This window comes from Crocuta crocuta, unplaced genomic scaffold, assembly GCF_008692635.1.
Source record: "Crocuta crocuta isolate KB4526 unplaced genomic scaffold, BGI_CrCroc_1.0 scaffold140, whole genome shotgun sequence".
Taxonomy (NCBI): Eukaryota; Metazoa; Chordata; class Mammalia; order Carnivora; family Hyaenidae; genus Crocuta; species Crocuta crocuta.
In genome coordinates, this window is record NW_027527775.1 from 872,349 (window position 1) to 891,526 (window position 19,178).

Here is a 19,178-nt window from a genome sequence, read left to right on the forward strand (position 1 = left end):
CCTATTTTTTGATGATCTTTAGAACCATCTGAATCTTACAGGATGAGTAGGAGTGACCAGATGGAGATGGCGATGTCCATATCAGGCACAGGAAGCTTTGTGTGGCATAACAGACCATGGAACTTTCTATGAATTGCAAATGGTACAGTATCCTTCGACTGAATAATTTAACAAGGTGAGCGGCACAGGTGGTGTTGGACAGATGGTCAGGAGCAGGTCATGTAAAAACTTTAGGGATTTTATTTTAAGGATTATAAAAGGTTTTCATCCAGGAGGGAACATGAATAGATGTGTGTTTTTAAAAAGATCACCTTGATAACATCAGAAAATGAATCAAGTGGAGTGAGGAATGAGTCTGGGGTGCTTTTGTGATCAACAGAAGAAATGTTAAAAGCCTAAACTAAGGCTGTGGGGCTGGAGAGAATATAGAAGATTTGAGAAAGTATAAGAAGATGAATGAGAAGGTGCAAAAAAACATGATTTTAGTAAAAATGATAGTCAGAGGTGAAAAGGGCAAGAAGGAGAAGGGTCAAGGATTGCTTCCTAGTTTCTGTCTTGAGATAATCAGGAAAGGTGTGCTTGTTAGAAACTGCCTAATTAGGTACCCATAAAGATACATCAAGGTACATCTGTGAAGAGAAATTTGAATGGAAGATATGCGATGGAATATGACCAACAGATAGTTGTAAATGTATGTCAAGTGCTCAGGAGAACCAAGGAGCCTGGTGACGCACACGTAGAGTTATCCCATCTACATTGAGATCCTGGGCTTAAATAAGATTACTCTGAGAAAGCAGGAAAGTATGACTCTAAGGCTGAGGATAAAAACACAAAAGCACCCACCTTTAAAGAGTAATTAGCAGAATAATCATCAATAAAGGCAATGAGGAGAATGAGAGTGAGCAGCCAGAAAAGTAAGAATAAAAGAAAAAGATGAGTAGTTGCCTGGAAGACAGGGATAACATTTCAAGAAGTAAAAGTCAGTCATAATTTCCAAACATTGCTGAGCAGAGATGAGATAAAAAGTACATCCCCTGGATAGCACGTTTAGAACTTCACTGACAACTTCTGTCAGAGACATGTGGGGGAAAGAGACAAAGTCACTGTGTTGGAGAGAATTGATAGTATTTCCCATCAAGTATTTATCTATTCTATCAATTTATACTTTTGCCAGTGCTACTATGGGCCGAGGGCTGTGCTGGACATGGGTCTATAGCAATGAACAAATCAAGTTCTCTGGCTCAATAGAGATGACCTTCTCATCTGGGAAGGGATAAGTCATGAAGAAACAGTAAAGAGATAAAACATAAATGAAAACAGAGAAGGCCTCTTTACAGAGTTTAAGGTTAGGGCTGAAAGAAGGGAAGGGAAAGCACTATGAAGAAGAGCATTGTGGAAACAGGCTGTGGTCAGCGGCTCCCAGGCAGATGCATGCAGGGCGGGATGATGTAAGATATGGAGCCCAGGGTGAAGAAAGGGAGGGGCTCAAGAGATGAGGGATGAGAAGTGGGAGAAGGCTCAGTCATGTCAGGGCCCTGAAGAGAATTTGGTAGGGAATTCTGCATTTATTCTAAGTATGTTGAGGTGATTTAGGATGGTTTTAAGCCACTATTGCACTGATTTGCCAAATGTTAAAAGAATCATTCTGTTGCTCTTTGGATAACAAATTTTGGAAGCAAGGATATGGAGCAATGGTAAAATTCTATGCAAGTAGCTTTGCAGAAGGAAGGGGATGGATTCGGCTGATGGGTAGATTACAGTGAAAGGGAGAGAGGGGCTTAAATTGGAGAGACCCAAGTCTGTTCAGTGGTCTAGAGGAAGAGGAGGCTGTGGTTGAGGCAGGTAAAGAACACACACCACCAAGACAGTGTGATTGATGCTGGAAAGGTTTAAGGTGAAAGAAGGATTAGATTTGGGCCAAAGGAAAGATGGCTCTTCTGCTGACTTTGAAAAAAAGGAAAGAAAGGAAGTCGATATAGCTAATTTTATAATAGACTCTTGAGAAGTTGAAAATATCTTTGTCTATTATTGGCCTCTATTTTCTCCATCAAACAGGTAGGAAGTTTCAGAAAGGACAAGGAAAAAGACAGGCATCAATTTTGGGAAATGGAATAACTGAGCCTAGAAATGCATTGAATGGTTGCCAAGCATGATTAAGGCCCAGGTGAAAACTGAGGGGATGTATTTTATGATACAAGCATAAGCTTGTCATTTGGCACTTATTGCCACATGTTTCTATCCTTATACTGGTCCTTGAAATATTTTCTTGACATTAAACATGCTTGATAGGCATGCCCAAAAAACACTGTGTATGGTTTTTATCATTGTTTTCTGTTAATTTTTTATTTTCCTAAAACACTTATTTAACAGATTATCTTAATGGGACTATGCTAATAACTATGATTATATCAATGTTTCACAGCCATCACAGGAAAAATGTAACTTGTAGAGAAGTAAAAATAAGTGTTTTATCTTTAGATATCATGTCAAATCTCATGATAAAAAATACTTCATGAAAAGTCTCATTGCATTTGTCTGCGCACTGCATAACCTGTTGCTAATAAACTATGAAAGTCTGAATTTTATCTCTATTACATAAGCCACTTTAGGACTAATATAAATGTTCATTGTGGGTAAGGTAATTAAAATGACACATTGGATGAATGACTGATTTAGACAGAAATAATCCCAAGATATTTATACTTCAAGAGTCATGGTTTAAATAATAAGCAGTGTTCTCATTTTAGAAAAAAATCTCTCCACATGTATTCTGTTAGATTAGATTTTTTTTTTCAGAAACCAGTATTGCATTGTAAAAATGCAATGGAATAATGGAGAAAGACGTGACCTCTGACTGAAGTACAATTTATTATGATATTTTATATTTCTGGAATCTTTATTATTTCTAAAAGCTTAAAGGCAAGTAGATAAGAAAATACTAACCTAATTATTCCTAAATGTGTACTTTTAGTTTGTGCAATATTATCTGAATTAGTTTAGTGTAGAAATTACTGCTGATCAGGTACATAGTTATGTATCACTGAACCTTAGAAATACTTTTCTTCAAATTTCTCATCAACTGAACAAATGTAATTAGCACAAAGATTTCAAGAGCTTCCTCACTCCCAGATCATTTGAAGTGCCTCACTGGCATGCACGTAAGCTTATGTGGAAAGCAGAGGCAGTGATCTCCTCCTAGGGAGAATAAAATGATCCATGATAAAGAAATAAGGCAAGAACTCTGTTTCACTTAACAAAATATCAATGCAGACAGACGCTTAGGCTTATAAATATCATATTCCAGAATACACAGTGTAAATTAAAATGTGGACTGTATAGTTTGGTCCATGAATTCTCCCAGTGCCCTCAGTCTAACTCCTTTTACAAGCCTTGGCAGCATGTGAAAAAGTGTGGTCCCATAGCAGTTCACGAGTCAGCACCACTGAGGCTGAGAATGTGTCTTCCACACTTCTGTGTAGTCAAGACTGGGATTAAATACTAATGTAATGAGTAAGAAGGTTGCCTCAGGCAGCTTTGGAAAGCCAGATTAGTCTTCTCAGAATCCAGGGAAAAAACAGATGAAAGGGAAACCCAGTCCTGGGTAGGAGCTGGTGGTAGTTTCATAAAATATTAGTATCACAGTGATTTATTTTTAATGGTTTACCTATGACATTATGAGGAAGTATATCCCACCTGGGGGCATCTGCAAATATGGTTATCTTCCCCAAATATATAACACTCCAGAGTGTGTATATCCAAGTGAAGAAAAATGTAGAGGACTCTAGTTTCTGTGCACACGTGGTGGTTTGCAGGGTGGATGGGGTGACAGTGGGGATATTAGCCAGTGGGGCCACTGAGTTCTTCAGACTCTCTCCTGTAACATTCACTGTTCACACCTGAGAAATTCTACTCACATTTTGGCACACCAACCTTAGAGCCCTAATTTTCCTTACTCCTTAGAAATGGAACATTTTGAAACTACCTCCTAGCATTCTTCTTAAGAACACCATAAATAGGTTTTTACAATTTTCAGAAATTGAATGTTATGGGAATCTAAAGAAAATCTGCAGCTTTATTCTTCTTACCATCGAATCCTCTGCCCAGAAAAAGGAGATGACCCCAGGACACTAGGTCATATTTCTCTACACTTAACTCCCAAACTTGACAGACACAGCAATGGAAAACCTTAGTGGAGGATCGTCCTGTGTTATTTGTAGGAATTATTAAGTATCTGTTTTCAAACATTACCATTTAACTATAAAAAATCAAGGGGTGCATAGGAAATATTAGCCATAACATTTCTTTTTTAATTTTATTCTTAAAATGTTTCCTTTATTATATTTCCCTATAATGTTGCACCCAACTTCTGTAAGTGTAGCAATAAATCTTGAATATCGATTTAACAAGATTAGTTGTTCCATAGTGAAACAGAAAAAATAAATGCTTTAATATTTATCTGTCCTTATTTTCCTTCCTTGCTTTCCTCTTTCTCTTCCTTTCTTCATTTCTTTTCAATCAGAGGTACCAAAAAGATCAAGTAGCTTTTTAGAAAATATGTTCCTGATAAGCCCGTATAACACTGAGAACACCACACGCTCCCCCTCACCCCACTCCACCATCAATCACCTAGTTCACAATTTAATAGGATATCACCATCCTACCTACTTGGAAACTTGCTGAAAAGGACGGCATATACTCGTTCTCTAAGTGCTCATAACATTAAAAAAACGTTAGAAATGGCCACAAAAGGCTACTCTCTCTTGTTTACTCTCTCTTGTCTAGAATTCTGGATTGAGTTATAAATTTTAAATGCTCTCAGTGATTATTGCCCTCTTGCCTTTTTGCCACCATTGTAGTCGAAACTAAAAATAATCTTCAACTACAAAATAAGAGGAAGGAAGCCATGCAGGTTCAGATTTTTTCTCATAGTGACTATTTTGATACGCTTTGTACTTTGGATAAATGTTCCTTCAAAAAGTGTCTAGTTTTGTGTCGGATATTATTCTTGGACTGCTGGTGTCCTAAGCATGTGTTGAGTCTACCTGTTGGGGTTTCTAGCATGGATTTCATTCTTTCAAAATCACTGGTCCCTAGGACAAGGGTTGGTTCATGCTTATGATTCTCTGCCTCCTTCTAGATAAAACACTTCTTCATTGCTCAGAATTATATTTTATGGGTTTATGCCATATCTGTAGACCAATCTGCAGAAATTTATTAGGCATCCATTAAAAGAAACACTATAATAGGTACTACATGCAGGACAAGAAAAAAAAGGCAAAAACAGCTTTTGCCTTAGTTTTTACAGATTTAAGTTACTGAAACGATGCAGGAGAATGGGACAATTAAGCATATCGCTAGCAGTTCAGAGACAGATGAGCTAGATAAAAAATGAATGATAAAAGCCCCAGGATTTCAAAGGAGAATAAAACCCATTCTGCATTCTGTTTCTCTTGGAGACTTGATCCATCTTGAGAGATAACTGAGGTGTTTTATAAACAAAAAAAATTGACCAAATGTTCATGATATCTAAAAAGTATGGGCAAAGAGAATACACATCTTATTTGAAGGATGGTAAATGATTAGCTGTAGTGAAGGCTTTTAAATAGTGGATACTGGGAGACAAGTATATTAAATGGGTTAATTCACATCATAAAGGGCCTCAAGTACAGTGCCTAGGAATTTGGTATAAATGAGGAACCACTGAATTGTTTTTAACCACAGAATGACACAAATTAAGTAGTGTTTCTGGATTGGCTTGGCAGCAATGTGCAGTACATTTTGGAATCAGGAGACTGGACTATTATACACACTTATTATTGGCATTGTCTATATTGTAAAGCTTTAGAATACGTCAAAAGTTCCCTTTAGATATCACTTGATAATATGAGAGTTCTGTATCTGATCTCGAATGGCATTATACTTCTCACAGCATGAACTCCTCTTGACAGCTGATGTCAGCTAAGGAATCTTTCCCCAAAGGGAAAAGCTATTGCATATCTTCACAATTCTGAAAGGACCAGCCACACCCAGGCCACTAGACAAGATGTTTATCTAAGAACAGAGTTTGCAATTCCAAACTGGTTTTTTCCTTTCAAACTTAACCCTTGCATTATATGAAGATACCCTTCATTTATGAGAAGTTTTCATACTGTGATCAATTCCTTTCTGGTTTCAGTAGAACACCCAATGTTCACTTTCCCCAATGTTTTGAAGAGATATTGCTTCCCACTATGAATTATCATAGATGCCAGTCACTCTGTGTTTCTCAATTTCATTCCACTTGGCTTTTAGATAATAGTCAGTTATGAGTGCCTGTGATAAAAAAATAATTAAAACTATATCCTCCAGTTAGGTGGTGTATAATTTTAACAAGATTTTGGTCTTCTGAGAGTTCATGGACATACTGAATGGTCTTATATAGTGTAGTAGAGGCTATTAACTAGTTTCCAAAATTCAGCTCTTCAACTTCCTAGGGACTCCATTCCACTATTTTCAAGTCTGCCTTGAAGTTAAATGTTGCCATGGACCTAATTAAAACCAATAGGATGTGATCAGAAGTAATGAGTGTCATTTGAGCTTTCTCCTTAAAATTCTCATGTGTACTTGCTATGTTCTTCACCTTTATGGGAAGCTAGAATAGGGATAATACAATACATAAATCACATATAGAGGATAATATAATCTTTATTAGCCCAAATCCCTAATAACTTTAAGGAGACACATCATCCCACTGCTGTATCTACCTACTCACTACTGGTACCTGAGTAAGAAACCAACTTCTATTGTTAAGAAATTCTATTCTTCTCTTCTCTTCTATCCTATTCCATTCTATTCCATTCCATTCCATTCCATTGTCTTGTATATTGGACCACTATGTGTTTTGGGAACCATTTGTTATATAGCAGTTAATCTACCAGAGACAATAATTGGTGTGTTCTGTTGTGAATAACACAGAAAGAGCTTTAAAGGGATGTAAATTCAGGGGCACCTGGGTGGTTCAGTAAGTTAAGCGTCCAACTTTGGCTTAGGTCATGATCTCACAGTTCATGGGTTCGAGTTCCATGTTTGGCTCTGTGCTGATGGCTGGAAGCCTGGTACCTGCTTCAGATTCTGTGTCTCCCTCTCTCTCTGCCCCTCCCCCACTCATGCACACACTCTCTTGTGCTCTCTCTCAAAAATAAAATAAATATTTAAGAAGAGGATGTAAATTTATGGAAAGTTTATTTTTTAATAAGAAATTTATGGTCAGCAAAACTTTAAAAATATAGAAATTAAAGGGAGCCCTGACTACATAATTTTTAAACATTTGACATATATACATCATAATTGGCCATATTAAGTAATCACTGTCAAAGATTCTTTACTAATTAATGTGTTAGGTGGGAAATAACTTGAAAAAATATTTATGTGTTATCACCAACTCCTTTTTTTGTGTTTCTTTTCACTTTATTTTCAAACCTAAGGAAATTCTACAGGTAAAGAATTTTTTGCCACATTTAAAGGCAAACATATTTTAAAGAAGCTTTCCTTTTTTTAATTTATTATTTAGAGAGAAAAAGAGAGAGAGCACATGAGCAAGGGAGAAGGGCAGAAGGAGAGGGGGAGAGAATCTCAAGCAGTTTCCATGCTGCATGGAGCCTGACATGGGGCTTGATTTCATGACTCTGGAATCATGACCTGAACTGAAATCAAGAGTCAGACACTCAACTGACTGAGCCACTTCAGCTTCCCTAAAGAAAAAATATTTTTTAATGTAAAATATTTTTTTAATGTAAAAAATATTTTTAAATGCTTTTTAATGTTTATTTATTTTTGAGAGAGAGAAAGAGAGTGAGCTGGGAGAGAGAGAGTGAGGGAGACACAGAATCTGAAGCAGGCTCCAGGTTCTGAGCTATCAGCACAAAGCCCAACATGGGGCCTGAACCCATGAACCATGAGACCTTTACCTGAGCTGAAGTTGGACACTTAACTGACTGAACCACCGAGGCGCCCCAAGAAACTTTCTTATTCATGGTTTTCAAATATGTTTTACTATATGGACTGTATATATATCTCTCCTGCTTAGGTAGTTAGCTACTTTGGTTATTTGACCAGGATTGCTTCAAATATATGCATAACATGCTATGTACATCACACAATTACTTTTAGTAAGTACCCTTTCTAAATCTGTTAAAAAAGAAAAGAAAAACTGTCCAAGATACTGAAGGAATAGTTAGGATTTCACAGTTACCTTTATCTCTTTAAATATTAAGGTAAAAATGTAAACTGTGTTACACAATTATGTTCCATTCACAATTTCAGTCATTAAATTCCATTAAGCATCTATTTGGTAACTATCTGAAAGCCCCCTATTTTCATCTCAGAGTGATTTCAGTGTTTCGAAAATGTGTGCAGTGATGAACATGATGTAGAATGAACCTTGTGCTTAGAAAGATAGGTTTACATAGGGTGTTTGAATCTGGAATTGGATAATATGTATTCTAAGGCATTTTTTATAAAAATTCCTTTTTTAGAGTCAGGTTCACAAAAGGCTTGGCTTTTTGTTGTTGCTAGTTGGGTCGTGTTTGTTTGTTTTGGGTGATAATTAGAGATCACAAATGATGAATTCAGTGGTCTGCAGTATTTTAAGATCCTTATTTTGAGGAACAATTCCAATATTTAAAATTACATTTTGATAGTAGCCAATTAAATTGTTAATGTTAATTACAAGTGCAATAATAGTGTCAACATATGCTTGACTCTAAGATTTTTATGATAAACTCCTCTGAAAGATTATTTGTGTGTGTCTGTGTGTGCACGTACATGTATTTATTTACTTGTCTGTCTGAATTGTCCTTTATCTCAAGGATTTTACTATGTCCTCCTCACATTTATTTCACCTTACATGAAAGATGTTTCGCATGCATTTCCTAGGGAATTTTTTAAATTTTTCTTGCTATTACGTCTTCTTTATACTACTGTGGATTGTACAAGTGATCTAATTAAATGTAACTAATAATTGTGTTCTAATTTCCTATATATTGCTGAAGACCCATCTGCAATACATTGCTCAAAATACACTGCCAAACACTAACAGCGAAGTCATCTTAATGTGACTTGCAGTATCATATGCATGTCACTTGAATCATTTTAATGAAGACTTACACAGTCTCATCAGTATTGAGTTGAAATCACTTGTTGATATTTGATACTAAAGCATTAAAAAAAGATGATCATAACTAAGCACTGAATCATTGAATCATTGAGATCCAACCATTTAGTACCTTACAATGGAAATGTAATTCTTCTTTCTTAGCCTAGTATTCATGACAACAAATATGAATTCCTTATTTCTTCCTTCTTTTTCTTTAAGTGTTAAACATTGTTCAGTATTGTCATTAAAAAAAGAAAATGCAAAAACATTCTAATATTCTGTTGAGGTTTTAGGCTAGGAGAGTAATTGTAGATAAATAAAATCACCTTGGAAGAATGTAAAGTATTTTTGGAATCAAAAGAAGCATTATTTTAACTATCATTATTTCTACTAATAATAAACAACATAGATTAGGTACTATAAAGAAATTAACTGGTATTTATGGGGAGGAGGCAGAGTAGAGAGATCCTAAACTTGTTCCATTAATACAGGTAGGTAACACATCAGTGTAAAGAGCCAAGAAAATGACTCAAAGAATCACAGAGCAGACTCTCCACAGTTAACTGTAAAGAAGCCACTTCAAAGAGGGTAAGAAGGGAGGAGACATGGTCAGGAGCCAAATGGACCTGCAGTCCAATGGGACTGCTTATGGGAGTGAGGGACCCAGCAGGAGTAGAGAGGGGAGAGTAGTAGATCCTCAAGCAAGGCACCCTAGACACAGGTCCACATGTGGAACACGAATCATTTGCCTTTGAAAATCAGTGGGGCCCAACAGTTGGTGGAGCTTAAAACCTTAATACCTTAATACTTTACAAATCAGTGGGCTGCACTCCAGGAGAGCTAGGAGGCTGGAGTTCCCACCCTTCAGAGGCAACACTGCAAATCGACCCTTGGAATACAGCATAGAAGCAGGTTTTGAAAAATTCTTGGGGTATACAGAAAGATTTATTTACTAATCTCAGAACAATGTGCTGGAAGGGCAGAGATTGTTGGGAGACCTCTCCAAGAACATAAAAGATGGTAAGCGTCATTTCCCTCCTGGGCCCCCACCCCGGACACAAGGACACCTGCAGGGACCAGTATGGTGCCAACACATACTACCTAACTTGCTAACAGCATTCCTCATCCTTGTATCCTCCTGCAGACACACCCATCCAGCCAGGCCCCATCCAGTTCTCCTCCCATAGCAGACCCACACAAGCCTCACTAATAGTACATGCCCTGCCCTTGCACTCTTCTGCTCCTCTGCCTACTCCATCCAAGCCTGGGCAGTAGTTTTCCCCAGCTGCTGCAGGTTCCCTCCTACAGCAGATCATTGTGGACCTTGCTGACACTGTACTCCCTACCCTCACATTCTCTTGCCGATATGCCCCCTACAAACTGTCCTTGTCCATAACCCATCTAAAGCAGTACCATAAGTTTAGCAGTGTGCAATTATCCCTGACAAGGGACAGCACCACTCTAGAGTGTCTCCTGTAATATGCCTGATAGAGAATTTAACATAATGGTCATAAAGATACTGGATTTGTGAAAACATTTGTAGACCTCAGTGAGATCCTCATCAAAGAGATAGAAAACAAAAACGAACCAATCAGCGATGACAAGCTCAATACCCAAAATTAAAAATACACTAGAGGGAATAAATAGTAGAATAGAGAAAGCTGAAGACTGGATCAGCAACCTGGAGGACACATATTGGAAAGCGATCAAGGTGAAAAGGAGAAAGAGAGAAGAATAACAAAAAATGAGAATAAATTAGGGGAACTCAATGATACTATCAAATGTAACAAAATTCAGTTTATAGGAATTCCAGAAGGAGAAGAGAGAAAGGGGGGAATAAAATTTATTTGAAGAAATAGTAACTAAAAAAGTCCTAAGTCTGGAGAAGGAAACAGAAATTCAGATCAAGGAAGCACAGAGAGCTCCCAACAAAATCAACTGAAGGAAGTCCACACCAAGACACAGTAATGAAAATGGCAAAAAGTGCTGCTAAAGAGAGAATTTAAAAGCAGCAAGAGGAATGAAAACAGTTATATACAGGGGAAATTGCATAAGGCCATCAGCAAACTTTTCAGCAAAAACTGTAGATGAAAAGTCAATGGCATAATATATATAAAATGCTGAAAGGGGAAAAAAAACCCTACAACTAAGAATATTGTATCCAGCAAGGCTATTTTTCAGAATGGAAGGAGAGATAAAGAGTCTTGCAGACAAATAAAAGTTAAAGAAATTCATGACACTAAACCAGTCTTGGAAGAAATGTTAAAGAGGACACTGAGTGGAAAGGAAAGACCATATCTAGGATAAGCAAAGTAGAAAGCATAAATGCAGTAACGTTAAGTGTATTTATAAAAATCAGTCAAGGGTTTCACAAAATAAAAGGATGTCAAGTATGACCCTATGTACTTAAAATGTGTGTGGCAGGGAGGAGGTCTTGTTTCAAACTTAAGAGACCATTAAATTGATACACACTGTTATATGCACAAGATATAGATAAACCTAATGATGACAGATCAAAAACTGGTGATAGATACACAAAAAATAAAGTTAAAGAAACCCAAGTATATCACTATAGAAAGTGAGCAAACCAAAGCAGAGATGATCAAGAGAAGAAAGGAACAGAGGAGAAATACAAAAAGAACTGTAAAATAAGTCACAAACTGGCAATAAGTACACACCTATCAATAATTACTTTGAATAAAAATGAACCACATGCTCCAATCAAAAGATATTTTGACATTGAATGGATAAAAAAGCAAGACCTATCTGTAGGTTGCCTACAAGAGACTCATTTCAGACCTAAAGACACATGAAGATTGAAAGTGAAGGGATGGAAAAGCATGTGGAATGCAAAAGGAAGTGAAAAGAAAGCTGGGGTAGCACTTGTTATATTAGACACAATAAACTTTGAAACAAAGACTATAAGAAGAGACAAAGGACACCATATAATCGTAAAGAGAACCATCCAACAAGAAATTATAACAAGTGTAAATATTGATGCACCCAACATGAAAGCACTCAAATACATGAAGCAGCTAGTAACAAATATACCAGAAGTAATTGATAGTAATATAATAATAGTGGGGGGCTTTAACACCCACACTCCACTTACATCAATGGATGGATCATCCAAACAGAAAATACACAGAGAAATAGTGGTTATGAATGACACATTGGACAAGATAGATGTAACAGATATATTCAGAAAATTCCATTCTAAACAGTAGCATACATTCTTTTCAAGTGCACATGGAATATTAACAACATTAATAATAAATCACATATTAGGCCACAAAACAAGTCTCAACAAATTCAAACAGACTAAAGTACTATCATGCAACTTTTCCAATCACAATGCTATGAAGTTAGAAATCTACCATAAGAAAAAAAGTCAGGAAAGAACACAAATACATGGAGGTTAAACATGATGCTACCACACAATGAATAGGTCAATCAATAAATCAAAGAGGAATTTAGAAAATACATGGAAACAAATGAAAATGAAAACAGAGTGATTCAAAATCCTTGGGATGTAGCAAATGCTGTTCTAAGATGGAAGTTTATAGCAATACAGGCCTACATCAAGAAGTATGAAAAAAATCTTGAGTAAATAACCCAACCTTATACCTAAAGGAACTATTCACAGAAGAAAAGACAGATCCCCAAATAAGTAGAATGACGGGAATGATAAAGATTAAATCAGAAGCAAATGAAAAAAAAAATAAAAAAATTCAATAGAATGGTGAACGAAACCAGGAGGTCATTCTTTCAACAAAATTGATAAATATTTATCCAGGCTCATAAAAATAGAGAGAAGGCGAGAGAGAGAGAGAGAGAGAGAGAGAGGAGAGATCTAAAATAAACAAAATCAGAAATAAAAGAGTGGAAATAGCAATCTATGCCACAGAAATAGAAAGGATCATAAAGAATATTATGAAAAACTATATGGCAACAAATTACACAACCGGGAAGAAAAGGATTAATTCCTAGGAACATGAAACTTCCCAAAACTCAATCAGGAAAAAATAAACAATGTGAATAGACCAATTACCAGCAATGAAATTGCATCAGTAATCAAAAAGTTTCCCAACAAAAAAAAGTCCAGGACCAGATGCCTTCACAGGTGATTCAGACATTTTAAGAGTTAATATTCTTCTCAAACTATTCTGAACCTATTTCAAAAAGTAGAAGATGAAGGAAAGCTTCCAATTTCACTCTATGAGGCCAGTATTATCCTGATACCCAAACCAGATAAAGAAACTTCCAAAAAAAAAAAAAAGAAAAAAAGCAAGGGGGGGGGTGGGGGGACTGCAGGCAATATCTTAGATGAACACAGATGCAAATATCCTTAACAAAATATTAGCAAATAAAATCAAATAATACATGAAAAAGATCATTCACCACAATCAAGTGGGATATTTCCTGGGGTGCAAGTTTGGCTCAATATTCACAAATCAATGTGATATATCACATTAACAAGACAAGGATGAAAAACATGATCATTTCAATAGATGCAGAAAAAGAATTTGACAGAGTATAACTTCCATTCATGATTAAAAAAAAACAACAACAACCCAGCTTAAAGGGAATGTGCCTCAGGATAATAAAGGCCATCTATGGAAAAGCCACAGCTAGCATCACACTCACTGGTGAAAAACTTCTCCATAAGATTATAAAGAAGACAAGGGTGTCTACTCTCACCTATTCAGCATAGTCCTGGAAGTTCTGGCCACAGCATTCAGACAGGAAAAAGAAATAGAATGCAGCTAAATTGGTAATGGAGAAGTAAAACTTTTACTATTTTTCGATGACATGATGCTATATATAGAAAACCCTAAGGATTCCAACAAAAAATGCTCCAACTAAAATAAAATACTAGAACTGATAAATTAATTCAGCAAAGTCACAAAATATAAAATCAATATATAGAAATTGGTTGAATTCCTATATATTAATAATGAAGGAAGAGAAATGAAGAACATAATCCCATTTACAATTATACCCAAAATAACAAAATACCTAGGAATCAACTTAACCAGAGAAGTGAAAGACCTATACTCTGAAAACTATAAAATGCCAATGAAAGAAATTGAAGATGACACCAAGAAATGGAAAGACATTCCATGTCCATGGCTTCCAAAAGATTTTGTTAAAATGTCTATAATACCCAAAGCAATCTACACACTTACTGTAATCCCTATCGAAATAAAAACAGCATTTTCCATAGAACTAGAACAAATAATCTTGAGATATGTATGGAACCACAAAAGACACTGAATAGCCAAAGCAATCTCCAAAAGGAAGAACAAAACTGGAAGTATCATAATCCCAGATTTCAAGATATACTAAAAAGATGTAGTAATCAAAACAGTATGGTACTGCCACAATAATGGACACATAGACTGGATCAGAACAGAGAGCCCAGAAATAAAACCACAAGTATATGGTCCATAAATCTACAACAAAGGAAACAAGATGATTAAAAGACAGTCTCTTCAACAAATGGTGCTGCGAAAACTGTATAACTATGAAACTGGACCACTTTTTTTACTCCATACACAAAAATAAACTCAAAATGGATTGAAGACCTAAATGTGAGGCCTGAAACTATAAAATTCCTAGAATAAAATATAGGCATTATTTTCTTTGACATCAGCTATAGCAACATTTTTCTAGATAATGTCCCCTGTGGTATGGGAAACAAAAGCAAAATTAAACTACTGGGACTACCTCAAATTAAAAAGCTTCCGCACAGCAAAGGAAACAATCAACAAAACTAAAAGACAAACTACTGAATTGGAGAAGGTATTTGCAAATGACATATCTGATAAAAGGTTAGTATCTAATATATATAAAGAACTTACACAACTCAAAATGAAAAAACCAAATAATTCTATTTAAAAATGGGCAGAAGACATGAACAGATATTTCTCCAAAGAAGACACACAGATGGCCAAGACACATGAAAAGACGTTCAGTATCACTCATCCTCATGGCAATGCAAATGGAAGCCACAATGAGATATCACCCCACACCTGTCAGAATGGCCAAAATCAACAAAACAAGAAACATTAGGTGTTGGCAAAGATGTGGAGAAAAAGAAACCCTCGTGAGATTGTCGGTAGTGATGCAAACCGGTATAGCCATGGTGGAAACAGTATGGAGGTACCTCAGAAAGTTAAAAATAGAATTACTATATGATCCAGGAATTTCACTACTGGGTAGTGGAATACTACCAAAGAATACTACCCAAAGAATACAAAAACACAAATTTAAAAAGATACGAAGAGCACTTAGTAATGCATAGAAATGTTGAGTTACTATATTTTATACCTGAAACTAATATAACATTACATGTTAACTATACCAGAATTTTTAAAAATTAGAAAAAAAGAAGTTAACTGTCCATAATTTGTCAGTTTTTCCTTTTCATTCATTTTATGTTTTTAAATTAAACACATACTACATGATGTTTACTGTCAGATTTTAAATGCTTCTACTGCAGTGCCTCTTTTAATTTTTTTAAGTCCTTGCAACAACTGGGATAAGTCCTAAGTTTATGACCATGTTAACACAAGAAATCTAAGCACTACTGTTTTAAGTACCAAGTCCAAGGGTACGTGACCATTGAAGAGCTGAGCTGGGATTCCAAACAGACAGCTTGAGTGGACCTTAGGCTTTAACTGGTTTGTTGTGTATGCTTATCACCCACTCCAATTGTAATTCTCTCTCACTCATCAATCAGTCAGCCAAACAATAATAACAAATATCACTATACCTTTAGCTCTGGTTTCTCTACTGTTTTTCCAACTGGCAGCTTTGCTAAATGTCTTTTCTTTGAAAACCAAATCAAGCAACAAGAAAGAAACTTGTGCTTCCACTCTGTCACAATCACATTTGATTTTACCTTTGGGATTATGTTGTTTATCATTTTTAAAATTTATTTCTTGTTTGTTTTTTTATGTTTGTTCTCCAAAATTTTAATTATGCTAAAGTACACATAGTATAAAATTTAGCATGTTAACCATTTTTACATGGACAGTTCAGTATGTAATTACACTGACATTGCAGTGCGACCAATCTCTAGATTTCTTTTCATCTTGCAAAACTATGTCTCTCCATATCTCCCTTCAACCTGGAAACTACACTTCTACTTTCTGTCTCTGTGTTCATCCCTGATGGACACTTGGGTCACTTCCTGTTATTTGTTTTTTTCTTTTGTTTTGTTTAAAAGAACTTTTCCCTTCCTTGTGCCTCAGCGGATGCTTAAGAAGCTCATGGAACACAAAATTTTACCACTAATTGTATGTCTCCAGTTTGGAGTCTCACAGCATCCTGGATAATCTGGGGGTGAGTGAGGATTAAGATTTCTATAAATTACAGACATTTGGTAATGGTTTTAAAAGTCAGATGTATGTTTTAATTAAGATTAGAAAAAATGAAAAAGAAAATCATGCTGTCTTTAAGATATTTCATCAATAGTTGTTTGATAACATAGTTTTCTGTATGTTAAACAATAACCTAGAAATGCACATAAACCATGAGCAGACTTTCTAGTACTAGAACTAACCAGGGAGTAGGAGTGTAAATTCCTGTTAATTCCTTGTAAATTCTCAAGCTCAGTGGGTTGGAATGAATGTCTAACCCTCTATTTCCTACTTGTAAAACATTGTGAGGGAGTGTGGGGCAAATGGAGGGCAAAGTATAAGCTGGTACACCCTCCATCCCCTGATAGGACACGTATGATATTCCTCGGACACTCCCAGCTACCCAAAAACAGGAAAGGACAACAAAACGAATGGTTAAACTGAAGAGTCTCTACCAGTTTACCAGGAAAAGGCAATCCCATTACAGCCTAAAATCCAAGAACTCCCTGGACTTAACGATTAATGGTTGCCAGAGGGAAAACAACCTTAGCTTGACAAAAGCTAGGCCTCCAGTAAGTCTTTAGCATGGGAAAGTCTCTTTGGAAACTCTGATCTCCCCCACTCCAGAAAAGGTCACCTCCTACACTCGCAGTGCAGCTCTTCCTGAGCATGGGTCCATTTTCCACCAAAGATGTGTTCAAGATTCTTTTTTGGCCATCGGCTCTGAACCCTAGGAACCACCATCACCCCAAAACTTCATCTAAAAAGGAGGTTAGACCGAGCTCTCCTACTTCATGAACTGCCATTGGTTAATCCTTTGCTTAAAATACACAGAGGGTGAGGTTACTAGTGTTTCTCAGAGAGGGCTGAAACTCACCTAACATCTATTCTCTAGGAGGACAATTTTCGCTTTCGCAAAACAAAGTTCTAAATCAAAGAGAATTTCTTCAAAACAAATTTGCATTCTGAAAAATAAATATTTGCAGACAGGAAATCCACTGTAGACATGCAATTATCAGAAAATGAAAAGCCATATTGATACGCCTCCATGTAAGAGGGCATCTCCTCCAGTTTGAAAGAGAAGCATGTTTTCCAGGGCTGCCCCACAGCTCACCACCTCTTTGAGTCAGCACTCTTTTCCCAGGTGCATCCCTTCTTCAAAGGCCACACATATATATATTTTGGACACGAGCACTGGGTCATAATTTTCTCTGTAATTCTAGACTTTATTTTCAAAACGGGAATTTTCAAGGAAGCAACTTGTGTGCAGTATGCTTTTGGAAAGTTACAAAGGTTAAGTAGAGTATCAAGGAATTTTAAAGCCAAGGGACATATGAGTTTTCCTGACCTAACCATTCATCATGAGCCTATCATTTGACCTCAGGGCTTCAACTAATATATTGCATATAAAAAGTAACTTCTTTTTCTACTTAGAGCTTCCAAGGACCTAGCAAAAATCAGTACAGTATTTCCAACACACCCTCTTCTCTCATGCCATCCAGTTTTTGATATTCATTTGTATTACTCCTTATAATACAGAAATAAAGGCTTTGAAATTGGAAACTTGCAAAATGCTTCTTCTGAAATCCCTACTTCTTTGTCCAGCTATACCAAGTTCATGAGAACAGGCCAGGCCCACATGTGCTGTGTGCCTGTCAGCAATGTATACAGCCAACTTGGTTAACCCAGTTAGGTCAAATCTGAAAGAAAGTCAAGTTGCCTTGGAAGGGAACAAATAAATACAGCTGGCCCCACATTTTGAAGAGCTTTTGGTACTTGTAAATCTCTAGCAAATACTCTGTGAGTATTGAGTAACTGAATTTATGTTTTCAAATCCATTCATATTATTAAATGCACCTTTAAAGGCAAGTATTTTTGTAGAATGAAAATTTCACTTCTCAAAGTACAGATTTAATCTCCTCAAATCTCACCTTTCTCTATGCTGCTTCTTCTCTTTGGAGTGACTCTCATTTTTCCTCCCTGGATACTTGTGGTTCCCCTTGTCTCTCAAAATCACACTTATAAAAGGAAAACAATTTTAAAAGCATTTCTAGGCACTTACCTGCTTATAATCATGCCATTCTCCTGGATAATTTTCATGTATTTCGTCACTGAAGAATCCTTTTCACCATTGCCTTCTCCTTGGCCAGCTGGTGCACAGGTTACGATGACGTTGTCACCCTGATTTCATTGGAAGTCATTTTCCTCTCAACAACCTGCATGATGATCCAGCATATGCAGTAAAATAGAGTCAAGAGCTGTAAAACACGTGATCATGACCAAGAGAGCAGAATCCATGTCCTTTCTGCCAAACCAGTATCTCGTCAGAGAGGGTGCTATAAGCAGACTTGTTCACCACCAATGCATGCATGGGCTCTATCGATACCACCTGAAGTGGTATCCTGAAGAAGTTTCCTAGTTTCACTAAACATTTGTCTTCTTGGCATGATAGTGAAGAAACATCCCTTAACCTGACCCTATATTCCAGGGTGCTAAAGATCAAAGATCTTTCTGAAGCCAACCTAGCTTCCTGTGGTGCTTTTATAAACCGAGTCCTAAAAAAGTAGCCCTGGGATAATTCAGTGCTTAATTGAACTAAAGGGAGTTTCAGTCAATTAGAGATCTACATCAGGAGGAAAGACCAAGTAAAGCTTTTCAAAAAGAAAAAGGCGGGGGGG

The 19,178-nt window shown here is 36.5% G+C and overlaps 1 protein-coding gene across 1 annotated transcript in view; it reads right to left on the reverse strand.

The window, feature by feature from the left end:
• Positions 1-19,178, reverse strand: part of LOC144239071 (uncharacterized) — a 426,062-nt gene that overhangs the window by 263,534 nt on the left and 143,350 nt on the right. Inside the window, exon 2 of the mRNA XM_077773060.1 lies at positions 18,563-18,716. The gene's annotated coding sequence lies outside the window, so the exon portion shown is untranslated. The remainder of the gene's footprint in view (positions 1-18,562; positions 18,717-19,178) is intronic.